The 19,127-nt window shown below is 42.0% G+C and overlaps 1 protein-coding gene and 1 non-coding gene across 8 annotated transcripts in view; both read left to right on the top strand.

Moving 5' to 3' along the window:
* Positions 1-19,127, top strand: part of CSNK1G1 (casein kinase 1 gamma 1) — a 226,036-nt gene that overhangs the window by 123,043 nt on the left and 83,866 nt on the right. The window lies entirely within an intron of this gene.
* On the top strand, positions 7,232-7,335 carry LOC136336970 (U6 spliceosomal RNA). Its single transcript, XR_010731702.1, has one exon. It is a non-coding gene; the product is annotated as a U6 spliceosomal RNA (small nuclear RNA).

Here is a 19,127-nt window from a genome sequence, read left to right on the forward strand (position 1 = left end):
CTCTGACGCGACCAGAGCCACTCTAGCACCTGGGGCAGAGGCCAAGGAGCCATCCTCAGCGCCCGGGCCATCTTTGCTCCAATGGAGCCTTGGCTGCGGGAGGGGAAGAGAGAGACAGAGAGGAAGGAGGGGCGGGGGTGGAGAAGCAAATGGGCACTTCTCCTATGTGCCCTGGCTGGGAATCGAACCCGGGTCCCCCGCACGCCAGGGCGACGCTCTACTGCTGAGCCAACCGGCCAGGGCCTAACTAATTTTATTTTTTAAAAATACAGATTACTTGTTTTGTTTTTAATTCATTGTTGTGCAATATCTACTTATTTTTTTTAAAAGACTGCAGCAGTGACTATGGTTTTCTCTTACCTGTTCCATCACCAAGCAACCTGTTTCTGTCCCCATTTCTCTTGAGCTGTGTGTTAAGTTTCAGGGGTAAATTCAACAAGTGGTAATAAAGTGATACAAAACCTTGTTTCCTGTCTTTCCAAATACCTTCTTATAGGTTTTAAAAAACAAATTGTGAACTGTAATAAGTTGTCTTATGCAATAGGATTTCCTGTCCTTTAAAGGGAGGGCAGTTTTTAGGCAAAAGCTGAACAGTGATGCATTTTGGGTGTCGTAAGGGCACTTATGCACTGGGTAAAAAGTCAGATTACATGAATGTTTAAGACCTGTTGGAACTCTGAGATTATATTAAAAATAAAAACTTGTAAAGACTACATTACTATAAAAGAAACATCCTGATACACGTATTATACTTGGTATCTTCCTTAGTTTTAGAAAACATAAACTTATTTTTTAATAATTTAATTTTATAAATATAACCCTGGCAAAATGAACCATGAATCAAAATGGTAACATTATCTAGTGTTTCATATAATTGGATAGCTAGGGGAGGGGTAGGTGTTTATTTGCAAATTATGGTTGAAACCTGAGGTTGCTGAAGTATTTCTAAATTTATTACAAAGAAAAACTTTTTAAACATGAAACTCGTAACTATATGTAATGACTATGAAAAATTATTTTATTATTCCTTCCTTAGTGTTGAAGAGTCAAAGTTTTAGATTTTCTCTGTGACTAAATCAAATATATTCTTGTTTTGTCATATTTTTGCTTCATTCCAACCTATGTGATCATGTTTTCATTTTACAAGGCACAAAGAGCTTTGGTATTGAGCACAGTTACACTTTTCATCTGTAGTTTCTATAGGTTATTCTGTGTACACAGATTAGGAGTCAGGGACTTAAAGATTGTCTGAAGATTCCCTGGAATTTGCTTGCCCTTCTGGTAGCTTCAGTATTGGTTTGGTACAATGATCCAGCTTCACAGGAAAAAAACCAGTAGGTTTTTTTTTTGTTTTGTATTTTTCTGAAGCTGGAAACGGGGAGAGACAGTCAGACAGACTCCCGCATGCGCCCAACCGGGATCCACCCAGCACGCCCACCAGGGGCGATGCTCTGCCCCTCCGGGGCGTCGCTCTGTTGCGACCAGAGCCACTCTAGCGCCTGGGGCAGAGGCCAAGGAGCCATCCCCAGTGCCCGGGCCATCTTTGCTCCAATGGAGCCTCGCTGCGGGAGGGGAAGAGAGAGACAGAGAGGAAGGAGAGGGGGAGGGGTGGAGAAGCAGATGGGCGCTTCTCCTGTGTGCCCTGGCCGGGAATCGAACCCGGGACTTCTGCACACCAGGCCGACGCTCTACCACTGAGCCAACCGGCCAGGGCAAACCAGCAGTTTTTAATCATGGTAATGAAAAGCTGTAAGCCTTGGAATCAGCAGATGAAAGCACCCTTTTAGTTTTAACCATTTTTCTTATTTTATTATATTTTTAAACTTTTTCAGTGATTTGAAATAGAGAGGAAGGGAAAAAGAGAGCGACAGGGGAAGGAAGACAGGTAGAAGCATCTGCTCGTTCCATTTAGTTCCATTTAGTTATGCCCTCATTGGTTGCTTCTCCGTGTGCCATGACCAGGGATCGAACACGCGACCTCGGTGTACCAGAACAACACTGTATTCCCAGCAACCCAGCCAGGACCTCTTATTTTCTTATCATTTTCTTCAGTCATCAGTGATGTGTTAATTGTATGATAGTCACCATAGGTAAGCCCCAAACTTATTTTCATGTTATAGGAATGTTTTTAGGTTTCCCTGTGTTCTCAGAGTTCTTCTACTTAGGAGAGTACATACATTGTCGATTTAAAAATTTCCCAGCCCACAACCCTTTTATCCCATATACCTCCCACTTTTGCTTATATCCAAACACACAAGAATGGGACTTGACGGATGATAGGTTTGGGACAGAGATAGGCAAAACCAGTGGCCTAAACACATAGGAAGTCTAAACGTGGAAGAGAGACAGTATGAGCATGAAGATTCATAGCTAGATATGGGCTGGCCATATGATAAGGGCATAGTATAATATATGTTTGGTAATTAAATGAAAGATGAACAAACCAGATCCAAGCATGCAGCAGAAATGGCAGAAAAAGGGAGAGAGAGAGAGGGAATGAGTCAGAAAGGGCAGAAACAAATAAAAGAAAATGGAGATAGAGGCAAATGGTAAGAAAACAGAACTCTAGATACAGTAATGAGCATGCACGTATATAACATATGGCGGAGCCTGACCAGGCATTGGCGCAGTGGATAGAGCGTAGGACTGGGACACAGAGGACCCAGGTTCGAAACCCCGAGGTCGCTGGCTTGAGCACAGGCTTACCAGCTTGAGCGTAGGATCATAGACATGACCCCATGGTTGCTGGCTTGAACACAAAGGTTGATGGCTTGAGCAATGGGTCACTGGCTCTGATGGAGACCCCCCAGTCAAGGTACATATGAGAAAGCAATCAGTGAACAACTAAGGAGCCACAACAAAGAACTGATGCTTCTCATCTCCCTTTCTGTTCTTCTGTCTCTCTCTTTCTCTGTCTGTCTCTCTCACTAATAACGAAAAAGAAAAAACACTCTGGATCATTTCTAACCTATAAGATATTATAATTGAAGTTTTGCTGTCTGTCCCACTTCTTTGTATTTTGCATCTAGTGTAATATGTACTTATAGTTTGAGAGCAACTACACACCTCTCTGGTTTTCATAATCTGATCATGAGATGAGTTCCCATTTACTATGGCCCATCTGCTTTCTATTAGATACCCTAAGTGTTGTTATTAATCTGATTCCCACTGGTTGTAGCTGTAACCTTAAGGTTTAATCAGGGCCAAAGCTGTAAAAATAAATGATTACTGTCTAAAAATTCCGGCGACTAGCCTGACCTGTGGTGGGGCAGTGGTTAAGGTGTCGACCTGGAGCGCTGAGGTCGCCGGTTTGAAACACCAGGCTTGCCTGGTCAAGGCACATATGGGAGTTGATGCTTCCTGCTCCTCCCCCACTTCTCTCTCTCATTTTCTCTCGCTCTCTCTCAAAAAAAAAAAAAAAAAAAAAAAAGATAAATAAAATTAATTTAAAAATTCAAAGACCAAGAGGACAGTAAGAGTTTCCTAAGTACCTTTCCTGTGCCTCAGCAGTAGTTACAGAGGGCCATGTTTTTATAGCCACTTCACCTTCCATCTGAATTAGTATAGTTAATAGTCTTTGTTGGGTCAGGTGGTAAAGTACATTCCCTTAATCTGGTTCTAGCATTTTACGTAGGTAAAATTCCTTTCTCAATATTCCTTTTCTACTAACCTTCTACAACTTGCTTATTCTTTTTAATTTGTCTCTTTTTACTCATTCCAACATAACCAACTTATTAGGACAAACTTCTTTCTATTAACTTCTCTTGAAAACATACACATCCCTTTCTTTCTTTTTGCAATAGCATTTTTTCTAAATTTCAAAATGAAACCATAAAGGGAAAATTACTGAAAATACAAAAGTTATCTTATACTAGTGTAATTTAGCAATTACAGTATTTACAGTTGGGCTATATATGCAAAGTTTAAGAAAAGCTCAAAGAACAAGTTTAACTATTATTAATATTAGCAGACAGGTAAAGACGAATTAATGAACTTCAACATAATTGTAGGTATATACGCCTTGTTGATGTGTTGGGATAGCAATCACTGATGTCACCAGCTTCTTATCCTTGAGAAGTCTTTGATCTCTGCTGTAGGTGGAGGCTAGTGTCAGACCGGCAGATGTCCATTCATGGTTAGGCATCTGATAAGGTACCTTCCAACAGTGTTGGAGAGTCTTTAATTAATGTCTTTACCGGTGGTGTAAAAAAATCTCCTGGTTATAAGTCATGGTCTTTGAAGTCTTTGTCTCCCAGGAGTATGCTGTGAAATGAATGTTACTAATTTATCAGTTCCTGTAAGCTGGTTAATGAGCCCTTAATAATAATGCAGAATGTCTCCTTTTTGTAAAGTTGACTCATGTGCCCCTTTATCTAGATTCATAGGGTGGCTGGTGACTATTTCATAAGGAGGAAGGCTATGTTTACCAAAAGAAGTAGATTTCAAATTGAGAAGCATTACAGAGAGAGCTTTTGGCCAAGGGAGATTAAAATTTCTGAAAATTTACCTAAATTGAGTTTTAAAGACTTTATTTATTTATTCATTTTAGAGAGGAGAGAGAGAGAGAGAGAAGGGAGGAGCAGGAAGCATCAACTCCCATATGTGCCTTGACCAGTTAAGCCCAGGGTTTTGAACCAGTGACCTCAGCATTCCAGGTTGACGTTTTATCCACTGTGCCACCACAGGTCAGGCCCTAAATTGAGTTTTAATTGTGCCATCAATCCAGAGAACTGGGGTTAATAGGCACAGTGAAAATACTATAGAATAGGCCAAATATTACAAATGGATTGCATTATTTGCCCAGTAAAATGAATCCCTCAACCACTTACTTAAAGGGAATTTCCCAATTGGGAATTGATTTTCTTCCCCAATAATTATTTACCTACCATTAAGGCTGTTGCTCTTTTGCAAGGCAATGCCTCAGCACAGTCCAAAAAGAAAACACCAAAACATCAAATTATACCTAACATGTGTTTGTGTCCCTGCAATGGTGGCATTTGGATAAAATCAAATTGCCATACTTCAAATGGATCTAAAGGGAGTGGGAATTGTTCTTAGGATCTATGGAATACTTTTTAGGGTTATATTTTGGACAGATAGGATATCTTCTGTACACTTTTTCAGCTACAGTAGCAAAAATATTGTTTACTTCATGAAGTCATCTTTTTAGGACCCAAATGTGTTAGCTTATATACATATAAAGCATAGGTCATTAAGCCTCTATAGATAAGATTGGATTCTATTGAGTCCAAGTCATATCTGTCTGCCTAGTACCCCTTTTTGTTGCCATATCCTCTTTTCTTCTGTAGCTGTTTGTTAGAACTATAAAAGAGAGCCTTTTATTAGTTTAATAGGAAGCAAGAAGCATTCTCAGATTTGGATAATTTGGCTAGTTAATGCTGCCTGTCTTAGCTGCAGCATCAGCTAAATAATTTCCTTTTGCCTCCATGGTGGCAGCTTTAGAATGTTTTGGAATTTTGGTAATTGCCAGTTGTCTCAATTTTTTTTTAATATTATATTTAATAATTCTGCAACCTATTTTCCATTCTTTATGGGCTGCCCTGAGAAAGTTAAGAAGCCTCACTGCTTCCACAACATTATATTATAGTTGTGAGCTACATCAAGGGCATAGCTACCATCTGTGTAAATATTGGCTATTTGATTTTTGGCCAGTTGACAAGCTTCAGTTAGAACAGTTAATTCAGCTTGTTGGGCAGTTCTTATTGAAGTAAATAAAAACCTTCAATAATGTGCACCATGAAAGTTATTGCATATTTAGCTCAGCAACATCTCTGTTCATCTTTCAAAGATTCATCTTAAAACATGTAGGTCCAGATTTTCAAGCGAAGCTCACCCAAGTTCACCTGATGCAAAATGAGGAGGAGCCTGTGTGGCACTATGGGCCCCTGCTAGTGCCAAGCATAGGTCCAGGCCTGCATGGAGGTCCCTGGTGGGCTTCTTTGGAATCCTGTCAGACTACATCAAGTAAATGTCAACATAAGAAACGTCCAGACCTATAAGAATTGTTAGGAGTTTATTTGAGCCAAACTGATGACAGTTGCTGGGAAACAAAATCTTAACGGATTGAAAAAAAAAAAAGCTCCCTCTGCTTTGGCTCTCTTTGAGATGCTAATCCTCAATTAAAAAAAAGACAGCAAGGGCCCTGGCCGGTTGGCTCAGTGGTAGAGTGTTGGCCCAGCGTGTGGAAGTTCTGGGTTTGATTCCCTGCCAAGGCACACAGGAGAAGTGCCCATCTGCTTTTCCACCCTTCCCTCTCTCCTTCCTCTCTTTCTCTCTCTTCCCCTCCTGCAGCCAAGGCTCTATTGGAGCAAAGTTGGCCCAAGCGCTGGAGGACGGCTCCATGGCCTCCGCCTCAGGAGCTAGAATGGCTCTGAAAAAAAAAAAAAAGACAGCTAGATACTTACTGAAATTTCACAATGTAACAAAACCCAGGCAAAATCCCATTAGGCAGAGAATGTGTGTGAAATTAAATACCCAGTAGTTACATGTTATGTCATTTTTTCCATTTTTGAGCACAGGGATGTTTAGTAACTTACTTAGGGTCACACAGTAGACAAAACTGAGCTAGGAATGTTTTCGCCTATGTTTTTTTTTTTTTACAATAGATTCAATACAATTCCTATCAAAATATCAATGGCTTATTTCACAGAACTAGAACAAATATTACAGATTTTTGTCTTGTGTGTATATACATATATACATATACTTTTCAGATTCCTGGGGTCTTTAACCCATTACTCCTTACCTAATTATAAGAGATTTCTGGAAGATAGCCATAAAAATATTTAATTGAAACAAACGCTCAGAACTTTCCCCCAGTGAAAGAATAACATATTCTGTTTCACAGGGTGCTTCCAAATTTTATGCCTTTAGAAAACTGCTGTTGTTACCTCCAAAACCTTTCATGGCCTTTGGTGGTTTAGGTTCTGAAACGTTTCTTTTCAAAACAAATATGTCATTTATATTGAATACGTGTGCCTGTATACAACTGAGAAGCTCAGAGCTACCCTGTGCAAGCTGTTTTCACCCACTAAAACCTTTATGCTGTAAATAAAGAAAGTGTTCGTAGAGCTGATCAGGTTTTGCAATTTTGAAGTTTCTAGGACGGAATAGTTTTATATATCATCAAAAAAGATAGGAGGTTTTTGTGCCAGCTGGTACTGGAAGAAGAGCTTCAAATCTGGGCAACTGTTAAATTGAAAAGAACATGGTGCTCACTTCAGCAACACATATATTGAAATTGGACCGATACAGAGATTAGCATGGCCCCTGCATAAGGATGATGCACATATTTGTGAAGTGTTTTATATTTTTTAAAAATTAAAAAGAACATGGTTCTGCTTCAACAGAAGAATAAAGCATAAATCTGAAGAAAATCATAAGAATGTGTGAGATTGACAAAACCCTTTGATAATGTTGTGAACTTCCTAAAGAGTGCATTGTAAACAAGTTGGACAAACATAGGAAGCACTACACAGGAAATAAAAATAAGAATATCTGAAGAGATACTGAAGAGATGGGAATTTTGCTTAAAATAGAAGTGAATCATGTAACAAGCAACATGCCTCAACTTAGATGTTCAGTAGTTAGGAATATTTAAAGAATTTAGAAAAAACATTTTGTATACAGTTGGGCAGAAATTTTTTATAATGAGAAGAAAGGATGAAATGGTAATTTTTATTTATTATTTTATTTTATTTTATTTTTTAATTTTATTTATTCATTTTAGAGGGAGGGGAGAGAAGGGGAGGGGGAGGAGCAGAAAGCATCAACTCCCATATGTGCCTTGACCAGGCAAGCCCAGGGTTTCGAACCGGCAACCTCAGGGTTCCAGGTTGACGTTTTATCCACTGCGCCATCGCAGGTCAGGCTATACATGTGGGTTTTTTTTTTAAATTTTTTTTTTAAATTCATTTTAGAGAGGAGAGGGGGAGAGAGAGAATGAGAGAGAGAAGGGGGAGGAGCAGGAAGCATCAACTCCCATATGTGCTTTGACCAGGCAAGCCAGGGTTTTGAACCGGCAACCTCAGTGTTTCCAGGTTGACGCTTTATCCACTGCGCCACCACAGGTCAGGCTATTATTTTATTTTTTTAGAAAAAGACAGGAAGGGAGAGAGATGAGAAATATCAATTCATAATTGTGACACTTTAGTTGTTCATTGATTGTTTCTCCTACGTGCCTTGACTGAGGAGCTTCAGCCAAGCCAGGGACTCCTTACTTAAGCCAATGACCTTTGGGCTCAAGCTAGCAACTATGGGATCATGATGATGATCCCACACGCAAGGTGGTGAGCCTGTGCTCAAGCCAGATGAGCCCAGGCTTAAACCAGCAACCTTGGGGTTTCAAACCTGGAACAGGGTCCCAGGTCGATGCTCTATCCACTATGCCACCACCAGTGAGGCTGAAACAGTGATCTTGGTAAAAGAAAGTGAAATCTGGATCCTTTCTTGCCATGTATAAGTTTTCCGAAATCTCTCTACCCAGGATTATTATAGAGGAAGGCATAAGGTATTTTTCCCCACCAAGGAAGAAGGAAGGGGCATAGTCATGAAGTGTGGAATAATAAAAGCTTTATTGAGTACAGAGCGCATCCCGCCTGATGAGGTTCCCTGGTCCCCGGGACAGAGGCCAGGGAAGTCGCATAGGGTGAGCCACGTTGAGCTAATATGATGTGATGAAATCTCACTGGCTGGCATACAGTCACTTTTTTCCAAAGGGCCCTGGGAAGTTTCTTTTGGCACACATGGTTGTGGGTGGCTCTAGCCAAAGTTCCCAGGTCCAGGTTCCTCACGTGACCTTCCCCCATTGCTGACCACCTTACATTTCGATCTTTTGTGTTAATGAGGGGCGCTGCTTATTTGTCTGGCTACTTCCTGCTGATTGGGGGCATCGTGGGAAGGGGAGATTGGAAGGTAGTGGCTTTGAGGGGAGTCAGGAGGAACATCTGTTAGACCGTGACTGGAGAAACTTCGTGGATGCGGTCCTGTAAGGATTTTTTTTAAAAAGAGGAGTAATAGGGGTTTTGCAGGGTCCAGCCTCTTGGTGAGCTGGAGATGGGTCGGAGCCAGCAAACTTGAGGCAAAACTGTATGCCAGGAGTGGCATACAAAGGGGGAAAACTGCATATGTCAGGAGTGGCATACGAAGAGGAAAAGAAGGGGTCCCATCCACTCCCATAACCGAGGCCCATGAGGGAACTAGAGGTCCAGAGTGTGATGGCAAAACAGAGAAGGCAGCTCCTGTGTCCACAAGAAATGAGATGGACTTACCCGTTCCTGCAGCATTACCCTGGGTTTAGCGTGGGTGAGGATGATGGGGGTCTCCTAGTCCAGGCTGTGTCAGTCGTCCATGATGTCTAGGAGTTCGAGCAGTGGTCCCACCTGGCTGGCCTGGCGTCCCATTTGGGTGGCCTCTCCTCCACGTAAAGGCGCTGAGGAAAAGCCTGTAGCCCAAAGGGGGCAATCACTCTGCCAGTGACTGGGCTGCTTGCAGTTAGGGCAGGGCTCAGTGGGCAGCTGCAGGCAGGGGCCCTGCCGGGACCAGTGATGGGGTTCCTCTTTGTGGCCTGGTTTTGGGTTGGGCACCTCCTGTGCCTTGCCCCTGTTGCTCTGGTGGCCTCAGGGCTGCCATAAGAGTCTGGGTTTGGAGAGTTACCTTCTGCTGCATGCGGGCCTGGCCAACAGCCTCGGCCGTTTCCTACTAGCTGTGACCATTAAAAACTTGAAATGCCATCTTCACAGGTCTCAGATAGGGATTTGGGGGTTGAGAATAAGAGGAGGTGGGTTCCTGGGGAGCCCGGCACCCAGATCCAGCCAGAAAGGCTGGAGCCAGAGGCAGGACAGGGCTAGAACCTCCTGCAAGAAAATTGGGGTTGGGCGTCCTGCAAACTGGTATAAGGGCCAATGGCAGGCTGAGAATGGCCTGATGGAGGAGGGGCTTAAGAACACAGTGAAGAAGGGAGGGACCCCTGGCCAGCAGGGGAGGAGAAAGAGAGACTGGTATTTGCAGGTGAATGAGAAACAGGATTTTGCAAAGGGAGGGGAGGAGGTTCTTGGAGGGGAGAGACTGGAGTGAAAGAGGTCCGCAGGGGGACAAGGGTCTTGAGAGAGGGGCGCCCCTGGGGGTCAGGCAGGAGGGGGAGAGAGCTGGGGGTTGGGTGAAGGAGGAAGGATTAGGAGTGGAGAGTTTAGGTGAGGTTTCTCTGGCCAAAAAAGGACCTGCGTGTAGAACAGGCGGCACAGAGATTAGGATGGGAGCACGAATAACTAGAAGCCCTGAATGTAAGGGATCTCCAACCAGTTCCCAGTTTTTTTGGTGATAAATTGGTGAAGGTGTTAAAACCAAAAGTCCCTTCAGGAGGCTACCTGGTTTGATTATCCAGTGATTCTGTGGCCTGGCCACAGTGGAGAAGAAGAACAGTTTCTTCTTCTTTAGGGAGGGAGAGATTTCAGATAAAGCAATTTTGGATTAGGTTTAGATTCCTGTGCCCCCACAGCTGCCCTCAGTCCTTGTAGTGGTCAGAGATGAGAATTGGCGTCCCACAATTCATGCTCTGCCACCAGACAGATAAGTAAAGTGGATGTGCTTGGGACGTCTCCATGGGCACACGAGCACTCAGAACGGAACGGAAATGAGGTCCCTGACGCAGCTGCGTTTTTGGACAGGGAGTCTCAGCAGAAAGAACTGAGGGGAGGTTGGAGGCAGGGGACTTACTGCACTTGTGTGCCGAAGTGGGTGGAAGGTTGGAAGTCCTGGTTCTTTCTCGGAGGGGAAGGGGAGAGGAGCGGTCTTTGCAGACTTCTGACTCCTCCTGGGTTTCAGCACCAAATGTAAGGTATTTTTTCCTGCTGAGGAAGAAGGAAGGGCATAGCCACGAAGTGTGGAATAGTAAAAGCTTTATTTAGTAGAGCGCTTCCCAATGATGTTCTCTGGTCCCGGGGACAGAGGGCAGGGAAGTTGCATAGGATGAACTGCGTGAAGGATATTTAAAGAGTCTCTAGGGTGGTCAAGCTAATATAACATGGTGAAATCTCACTGGCTGGCAGACAGTCGCTCTTTTCCCAAGGACTCCTGGGAAGTTTCTTTTGGCGCACATGGTTGTGGGCAGCTCTAGCCAAAGTTCCCGGGTCTGGGTTCCTCACGTGACCTTCCCTCATTGCTGACCACCTTACAGAGGGGACATATCCCACTTAATTCAGGGGGAAATTATCTTAATTAGTATAAAAGGGAAACCTTGAAATTAAATTTTGAGTACTGTGGAGATTTAGACATTTGCCATCTCTAATTACAGGCATTGTGAATAAGGGGAGACAGCCAATTATTGAACCTAGGAGAAAAGTTCAGCCCAATTTTTCCAGCTGTTTCTCTGTGACTCAGTGTTAACCATGTACCCAGGCTGTGCCTCAGTTTTGTATTTATAAAACAGGAAAACCTGTTTCTTATTGAGTTTGCAGACCTGGTGGGGTTGAATGAGGTAATGTCTGTAAAAGCCTTGAATTCTTAAGGTAAAAGTGCTATAAAAACACAAGGCAGTGTTGTTTAACATTTAAACTGAAAATCGAACTTTCCTGTAGAAATGGAAATATCCTATTTACATTTTGCATAGCTTTAAAAAATATTGGAATGAAGAGATAACAGTCTCATTTGTTGAAATTTTCTGATGGATTCTTAGGCAATAGTCACTTGATACTTCCCAGTCTTTTTTCTGACTCAACAGGGCAGAATTCCGGCTACTGTGAACCCATCACATCTATGATTTTGAGGGAGGTGTTTGTTTCTTTCTGAGGAGCTGAGTATGGTCAGGTTGAAATAGTTCTTCTCATTTGAGCCCCTTGGTGAGAAGAAAGACTTCTGTTTCCACAGCTCCACAGCCTTTCATGTCAGTTTGGAGGAAACACTCGGCCACAGCCCTCTTGTAATACCCGGGAAAAGTATCCCAGAAAAAAAGGTCAAATTGCCATACCTACTTTTTTGTTCTGTAAAATCGAGTTGAAACCATTGCGTAAGGACCAGGCCAACTGGTTCAGTTAATGTTTGGTCCTTACCATAATTGAATTCATTTATAAATCCTCAAAGGAAGCGGTGTTAATGCTAAACTACTAAAACATCACAAGTAAGGTTTATTGTTCAGTGGGAATATGTTCCTGAACAGTTGTTCAGTGTTCTATGGTGATGCTAGTGACTGTCAGTGCCCTCAAAAACGAAGGATACAGCCTGACCAGGCGGTGGCGCAGTGGATAGAGCGTTGGACTGGGATGTTGAAGGACCCAGGTTCGAGACCCCGAGGTCGCCAGCTTGAGCATGGGCTCATCTGGCTTGAGCAAAAACTCACCAGCTTGGACCCAGTGTTGCTGGCTCCAGCAAGGGGTTACTCAGTCTGCTGAAGGCCCGCAGTCAAGGCACATATGAGAAAGCAATCAATGAACAACTAAGAAGTCGCAACACGCAACGAAAAACTAATAATTGATGCTTCTCATCTGTCTCCATTCCTGTCTGTCTGTCCCTGTCTATCCCTCTGACTCTCTCTCTGTCTCTGTAAAAAAATAAAAATTAAAAAAAAAAAAAATTAAAAAAAAAAACACACAAAAAAAACGAAGGATACATATACTGCACAACCCCTACCTCTGGTGTGGAAAATGAGATTTCTTATGAAGCCAGATACCGTGAAGGAACAGGTAATAAATAGTTTAGGCTGTGAGGACCAGACCATCTGTCTCTGTTGTAACTATTCAGCTCTGTCCTTGTAGCACAAAACTAGCCGTGAACAATATGTAGACAAATGAACTATACCCTAAGAAAACTTTATTCATGGCCACTGAAATTTGAATTTTATGTAATTTTTATGTACTATGAAATTCTCTAATATTTGTTCAAATATTTTAAAATGTAGAAACCATTCTTAGTTTTCTAATTATACCAAATTAGGTGGGTCAGATTTGACCTATGGGCTGAACTTTGCTTACCCCTGCTCTAGCATGGCAGTGACCAAAACTCTTACTCCTTTTTGTTTGTTTGCGACAGAAACAGAGAGATGGATAGGGACAGGCAAGCAGAAAGGGAGAAAGATGAGAAGCATCAATTGTTTGTTGTGGCACCTTAGTTGTCCATTGATTGCTTTCTCATATGTGCCTTGACCAGGAGGCTACAGCAGAGCAAATGACCCCTTGCTCAAGCCAGCAACCTCAGGCTTCAAGCCAGTGACCATGGGGTCATGTCTATGATCCCACACTCAGGCTGGTGAGCCTGCACTTAAGCCAGATGAGCCTGCGCTCAACCCATTGACCTCAGGGTTTCGAACCTGGGTCCTATGCGTACCAGTCCAATGTTCTATGAACCACTGCACCACCGCCTGGTCACGCTCTTACTCCTTTTTATCACGCCATTTAATTTGCAGAGTACAGAAATTACCTCAAAGAAATATATTCCATGCAGGCACTATAATGAGAATACTCACAGAGAGCCATATCACTCTTACTTCGTAGACTTTAAGCTTTTTATGGGCAAGAAGCATATTTTATTTATTATAGTATAAGCTTGCATCTCACTTGATCCAAAGAAGAGACTCAACAAATGTCTGTTAAATTGATGAAATCTCAGCATGTAAACTCTTCAAGTAGAATTTTGCTGGCACATTAAGCTGCAGCTTCTTTCTTTTGTGCATATCCTCTTTTCTCCAAACTCTCATCCACTTCTTTATTTGCTTATGCCACAATCCTTGATTACCTGTGTTAAGCAGAATAGAGATATGAATGAATAATTTGAGATATTAGGATAAAGTCCTCTAAATTATTTCTATAAGACTTTGGTATATAGTTACAGACATGTATATTTACTAGAACCTACGAACTTGGAGCATCCCAAAATTCCATGGTGAAAGTTCTAGAATTTAAGCCCTTGAAGGTCAGAATTATGTGTGGTTCTTATCAATATAGCGGCCATGGCATTGCAGATCTTCAGTCATGAATAGCCCATTAGTAGCTAGAGAATTATTTGGACACAGCCAAATCAAACTGAGGGTCACAGCTTGTCAATGTTTTGCTTGGCTCCACTCTTAACAGTTATAGTTCAGAAAAGATAACACTCTAAATTTCATACTCTGCTCTGTAAAAAATAGAAAATTTCATAGAAGGAATTTGTAATTATCTATGTGCAGCTTGCCCAAAGGAAAAAAAAAAGCTTTTTCAATTTAAAAATTTAGTAAGTTCTGGAGAAAACTAATATCATTCAAGATTTGAATAAATATATAAAAGAAAGATTTAATTTATCCACTTAGTTACTATTACCATATGTATTTCCTTAGTCTTCTTTATTTCTATATTTTTTATTAAAAATTCTCTGATTTAAAAATTAAACTGGGCATCTGTTTATCAAATAGGAAGGTATAAATTGCAAACAGTCATGAGGTTCTTTTAGCTTTATTATCCAATATGGAGTTGAGAGATGAGATACTAAAGGAATAAGATGAGTTAATTGTCAAGCTGAATATTAAAATTGAAATATAATTGAAATAGTGAAAATATTCTAGGAAGATAAGAGAATGTTAGAGAATCAGTTGCTGGGGCCTGTGTGATGGTTTGTCATATTGAGGCACTGACACTTGAGTGACTTGGCAATTTAGTTTGACTTTAGAGGCTTTGTTCAGAATCCTAACATGCCTCTCAGAACACCATATACCTCTCAGAATACCGTACTTCAGTTAATTTGGCTGCTGGGATAACCTAATAATCAGGCAAATAACTAGACCACTATCAGCTGTCAGAGATCACACCTATGTACTAGTTTAAAGGTATCATTTAGAATGCTAGGATTTTAAGTATGTCAGTTTTCTAAGGACTGTGACATATGAGATCAGGAGCCAAAGTTAGCACACAGGTGAAAATCATGCATAAACAGAATTAGCCTTGAAAAATCCCTTAAATTGCCCGTAGAGTATGGAGTATAGCAGGGGTCACCAAACTTTTTAAACAGGGGGCCAGTTCACTGTCCCTCAGACCATTGGAGGGCTGGACTATAAAAAAAACTATGAACAAATCCCTATGCACACTGTACATATCTTATTTTAAAGTAAAAAAACAAAACAAGAACAAATACAATATTTAAAATAAAGAACAAGTAAATTTAAATCAACAAACTGACCAGTATTTCAATGAGAACTATGGGCCTGCTTTTGGCTACTGAGATGGTCAATGTGCTCCTCTCACTGACCACCAATGAAAGAGGTGCCTCTTCCGGAAGCGTGATGGGGGCCGAATAAATGGCCTCAGGGGGCCGCATGTGGCCCGCGGGCCGTAGTTTGGGGACCCCTGGAGTATAGTCTAATTGGATTTGTGTATTATGATCAGATTCAGCAAATAAGTACTGCATAGCATGGATGTACAATGTATACACTGATACAGAGTTGATGTCATAAGGCATACATCTACAAAACATTTTATGGTAGTTTTTTATTTTCTTAAACTTTTTAGTTAAGCATATAGTGTGAAATTTGAGTAAGTAAATTTGGTTCTTATGCCATTTCATACCACATTCTTCCTTCATTTTACTAATTTTTTTTTTTTTTTCATTTTTCTGAAGCTGGAAACAGGGAGAGACAGTCAGACAGACTCCCGCATGCGCCCGACCGGGATCCACCCGGCACGCCCACCATGGGGCGACGCTCTGCCCACCAGGGGGCGATGCTCTGCTCATCCTGGACGTCGCCATATTGCGACCAGAGCCACTCCAGCGCCTGAGGCAGAGGCCACAGAGCCATCCCCAGCGCCCGGGCCATCTTTGCTCCAATGGAGCCTTGGCTGCGGGAGGGGAAGAGAGAGACAGAGAGGAAAGCGCGGCGGAGGGGTGGAGAAGCAAATGGGTGCTTCTCCTGTGTGCCCTGGCCGGGAATCGAACCCGGGTCCTCCGCTCGCTAGGCCGACGCTCTACCGCTGAGCAAACCGGCCAGGGCCCATTTTACTAATTTTAATGAAAGACTTAACCTAATACCAGGTTAGCTGTTCACCTTTCTGTTTTCTTCCTGTAGGCACTCTGAGACAGAATCTATATCTTATTTATCTTTTGTTGTTTTTCCCCCCTAAAGTATCTAGAATAGTGTTTTGCACATAATCTTTGTTTAGGAAATGATGGTTCAAGTAGAGGAAGATGAGCAGTTATATTTGTATGTTATTCAACACTATTTTAATGACAAATAACCATCTATTCCAATAAGCTTAGACCCGAAAGGAGGATTTACTGGAAGATCACAGGCGTGTATCGTGCAAACAAGAAAGGGAATATGCAGGTCTCACTGGAGATTAGAACAAAGCACTTAAAAAGCCTGTAGGAACCAGGACAACTATCCTTTGTCCCTGACTTCCTGTTGAACTGTTCTGGACTCTGACACTTTATTCGACTCTTCTTTGCCTTGGGTCATAAAATCTCTTGCCTCAGCTTCTCTTAGCCCTGTTCTTTTTTTCCACATCACCAGCCTTCTCTGCTTTTCCTTACATTTGATAGTAAATGGCCTTTCGTGTAGCCCCTCTCAATTTAAGCACCAGCAGAGATTGACTTGAGCCCTGTGTCCAAATTGCCAGTTCCTAAAAAAGACTGGCTGTTTCAGCTTGGAATAACTTTTCAGTCCTGATCCAGGTCCTTTATTCAGGAGGTGCAGAATCACATAGATTCCACCATTCAGCAGAGAGCAGGTTTTCTAAGAATGTGGCATTAAGAACTGGGAGAAAACAGTCAATAGTGTGAAAAGAGAATGGTAGCTTCCAAATGTTACTTTTCTTTCTCTTCATGTAATACTTGCTAAAAAGCAAAACATTTTTCCTTAAGTGAATTCAACATCTTGAGATTCTCAAAGTGGGGAGTAGAGCCTGAAAACAACTCTGTGGTGTCCTGGCATAGGGCAGTGAGTAATCCCAAAAATAAAACTGCCCCTTTAACAACTAATTGTGCCTATGTTTATTGTACTTAACCATTAAAAATCTTAGGAAACTGGTTGGATCAGTGGTAGAGTCTCGACTCAGCGTGTGGAAGTTCCGGGTTTGATTTCTGGCCAGGGCACACAGGAGAAGCACCCGTCTGCTTCTCCACCCTTTCGCCTCTCCTTCCCCTCTGTCTCTCTCTTCCCCTCCCACAGCCAAGGCTCCATTGGAGCAAAGTTGGCCCGGGCGCTGAGGATGCTCTATGGCCTCTGCCTCAGGCACTAGAATGGCTCTGGTTGCAACGGAGCAATGCCCCAGAGGGGGCTGAGCATCGCCACCTAGTCGGCTTGCCAGGTGGATCCCACTTGGGCACATGTGGGAGTCTGTCTCTCTGCCTCCCTGCTTTTTACTTCAGAAAAAAATACAAAAAAAAATATTTAAATTTTAGGAGATGCCTGACCAGGCAGTGGCGCAGTAGATAAGGTTCCCAGGGGTCGGGAACCTTATTGGCTGAGAGAGCCATGAACGCTACGTATTTTAAAATATAATTCTGTGAGAGCCGTACAGCTACCCGTGTACCTTATTCATTATTCAATAAAAATTTGATGTCCTGGAGGACAGCTGTGATTGGCTCCAGCCACCCACAACCATGAACATGAGTGGTAAGAAATGAATGGATTGTAATACATGAGAATGTTTTATATATTTTTTTGAGAATGTTTTATATTTTTAATGTTATTATTATTTTTATTAAAGATTTATCGTGAGCCAGATGCAGCCATCAAAAAAGCCACATCTGGCTCACGAGCCATAGGTTCCCAACCCCTGGGATAGAGTGTTGGACTGGGATGCAGAGGACCCAGGTTTGAAACCCTGAGGTCGCTGGCCTGAGCACAGGCTTACCGACTTGAGCGTGGGATCGTAGGCATGACCCCATGGTGGCTGGTTTGCTAGCTTGAGCAAGGGGTTGCTCACTCTGCTGTAGACCCCCAAATCAAGGCACATATGAGAAAGCAATCGGTGAACAACTGAGTTGCTACAACAAAGAACTGGTGCTTCTCATCTTTCTCCCTTCCTGTCTATTCCTATCTGTCCTTCTCTCTGACTCTCTCTCTCTCTCTCTCTCTCTCTCTCTCTCTCTCTCTCTCACACACACACACACACACACACACACACACACACAGTCTTAGAAAGAAAAGAAAAGAATAATCTTAAAATAAAAACCTGCTTTGGGGCCTGTATTAAGAGAGACAGATCTTCTCATACTTTGAGGGTTTCTGGAATGATGAATTAAGATTTAAAGCTTACATCTGGCAAATTTCACCCTGGGAACGACCTGCTCTCAGTGTGAGTGGCCTATTTGAAATTAGTAAACATTAAAGGAACAGCAGAAACCTCATACTCAAAAGAGGTAAAGTTCTGTCTTCTGGGTAAAGGGGGAGCAGGATGTTTGAAAATATCTCAGCCTTTGTGTGCATTCTTTGCAGAAAGAGTGGCATCAGTGTCACTGTTGTTCCTCTTAGGGAGCAGAACCTAAATATAAAAGTGCTTGAGTAAGAACCTGAGAATATATGAATAGCATCTCTGCCTGACAGTATATGAAACAAACGTCAGACAATGAAAAGTATGGTGTGCTCACCATCTTTTCCTTTTAAAGAGTGTGTGCAAGTGTTTGTTTCCAAATCCACATACATTGTCCAGAAAACATTTTAATAGAACATTTAAATGCTTCCTTTGACATTACAATATAAATCTAATTTGCAACTAATGCTTAATTTTGCAAGGAAAAAGTAGAAATATTTGTTTCATTTTGTGGGCTTGGAAAGGTGTGATTCAACCACTCAGTATTGCTAGTCATTAATGGAGCTAATTTAGCGATGATGGTACCATGAATTTCTGTTTATTCTTCTAAGGATGAACCATGACCTTAGCCTTTATTAAATAGCTACACTAGTTACCCCAAAACGGAACTAATATTTCTGAATTGGAAAACTTCTGGACTAGGATAAATTCTATGGTTGTGTGTCCTTTATATGTATTTTCCATAATTTAGAGCAGTGAGACATTTCTCATATTATACCTAATAAGCTACTCTGTGGTACAGTGAAATATAGGTAAAAAAGTTGATCTCTAGGAGACTTGCTTACCTTTTAGAGCCAAACCCCTGTGGCCCTTCTCTGCCCCTTTAAGCTTTCAAATAGT

Source organism: Saccopteryx bilineata, chromosome 4, assembly GCF_036850765.1.
Source record: "Saccopteryx bilineata isolate mSacBil1 chromosome 4, mSacBil1_pri_phased_curated, whole genome shotgun sequence".
Classification (NCBI taxonomy): domain Eukaryota; kingdom Metazoa; phylum Chordata; class Mammalia; order Chiroptera; family Emballonuridae; genus Saccopteryx; species Saccopteryx bilineata.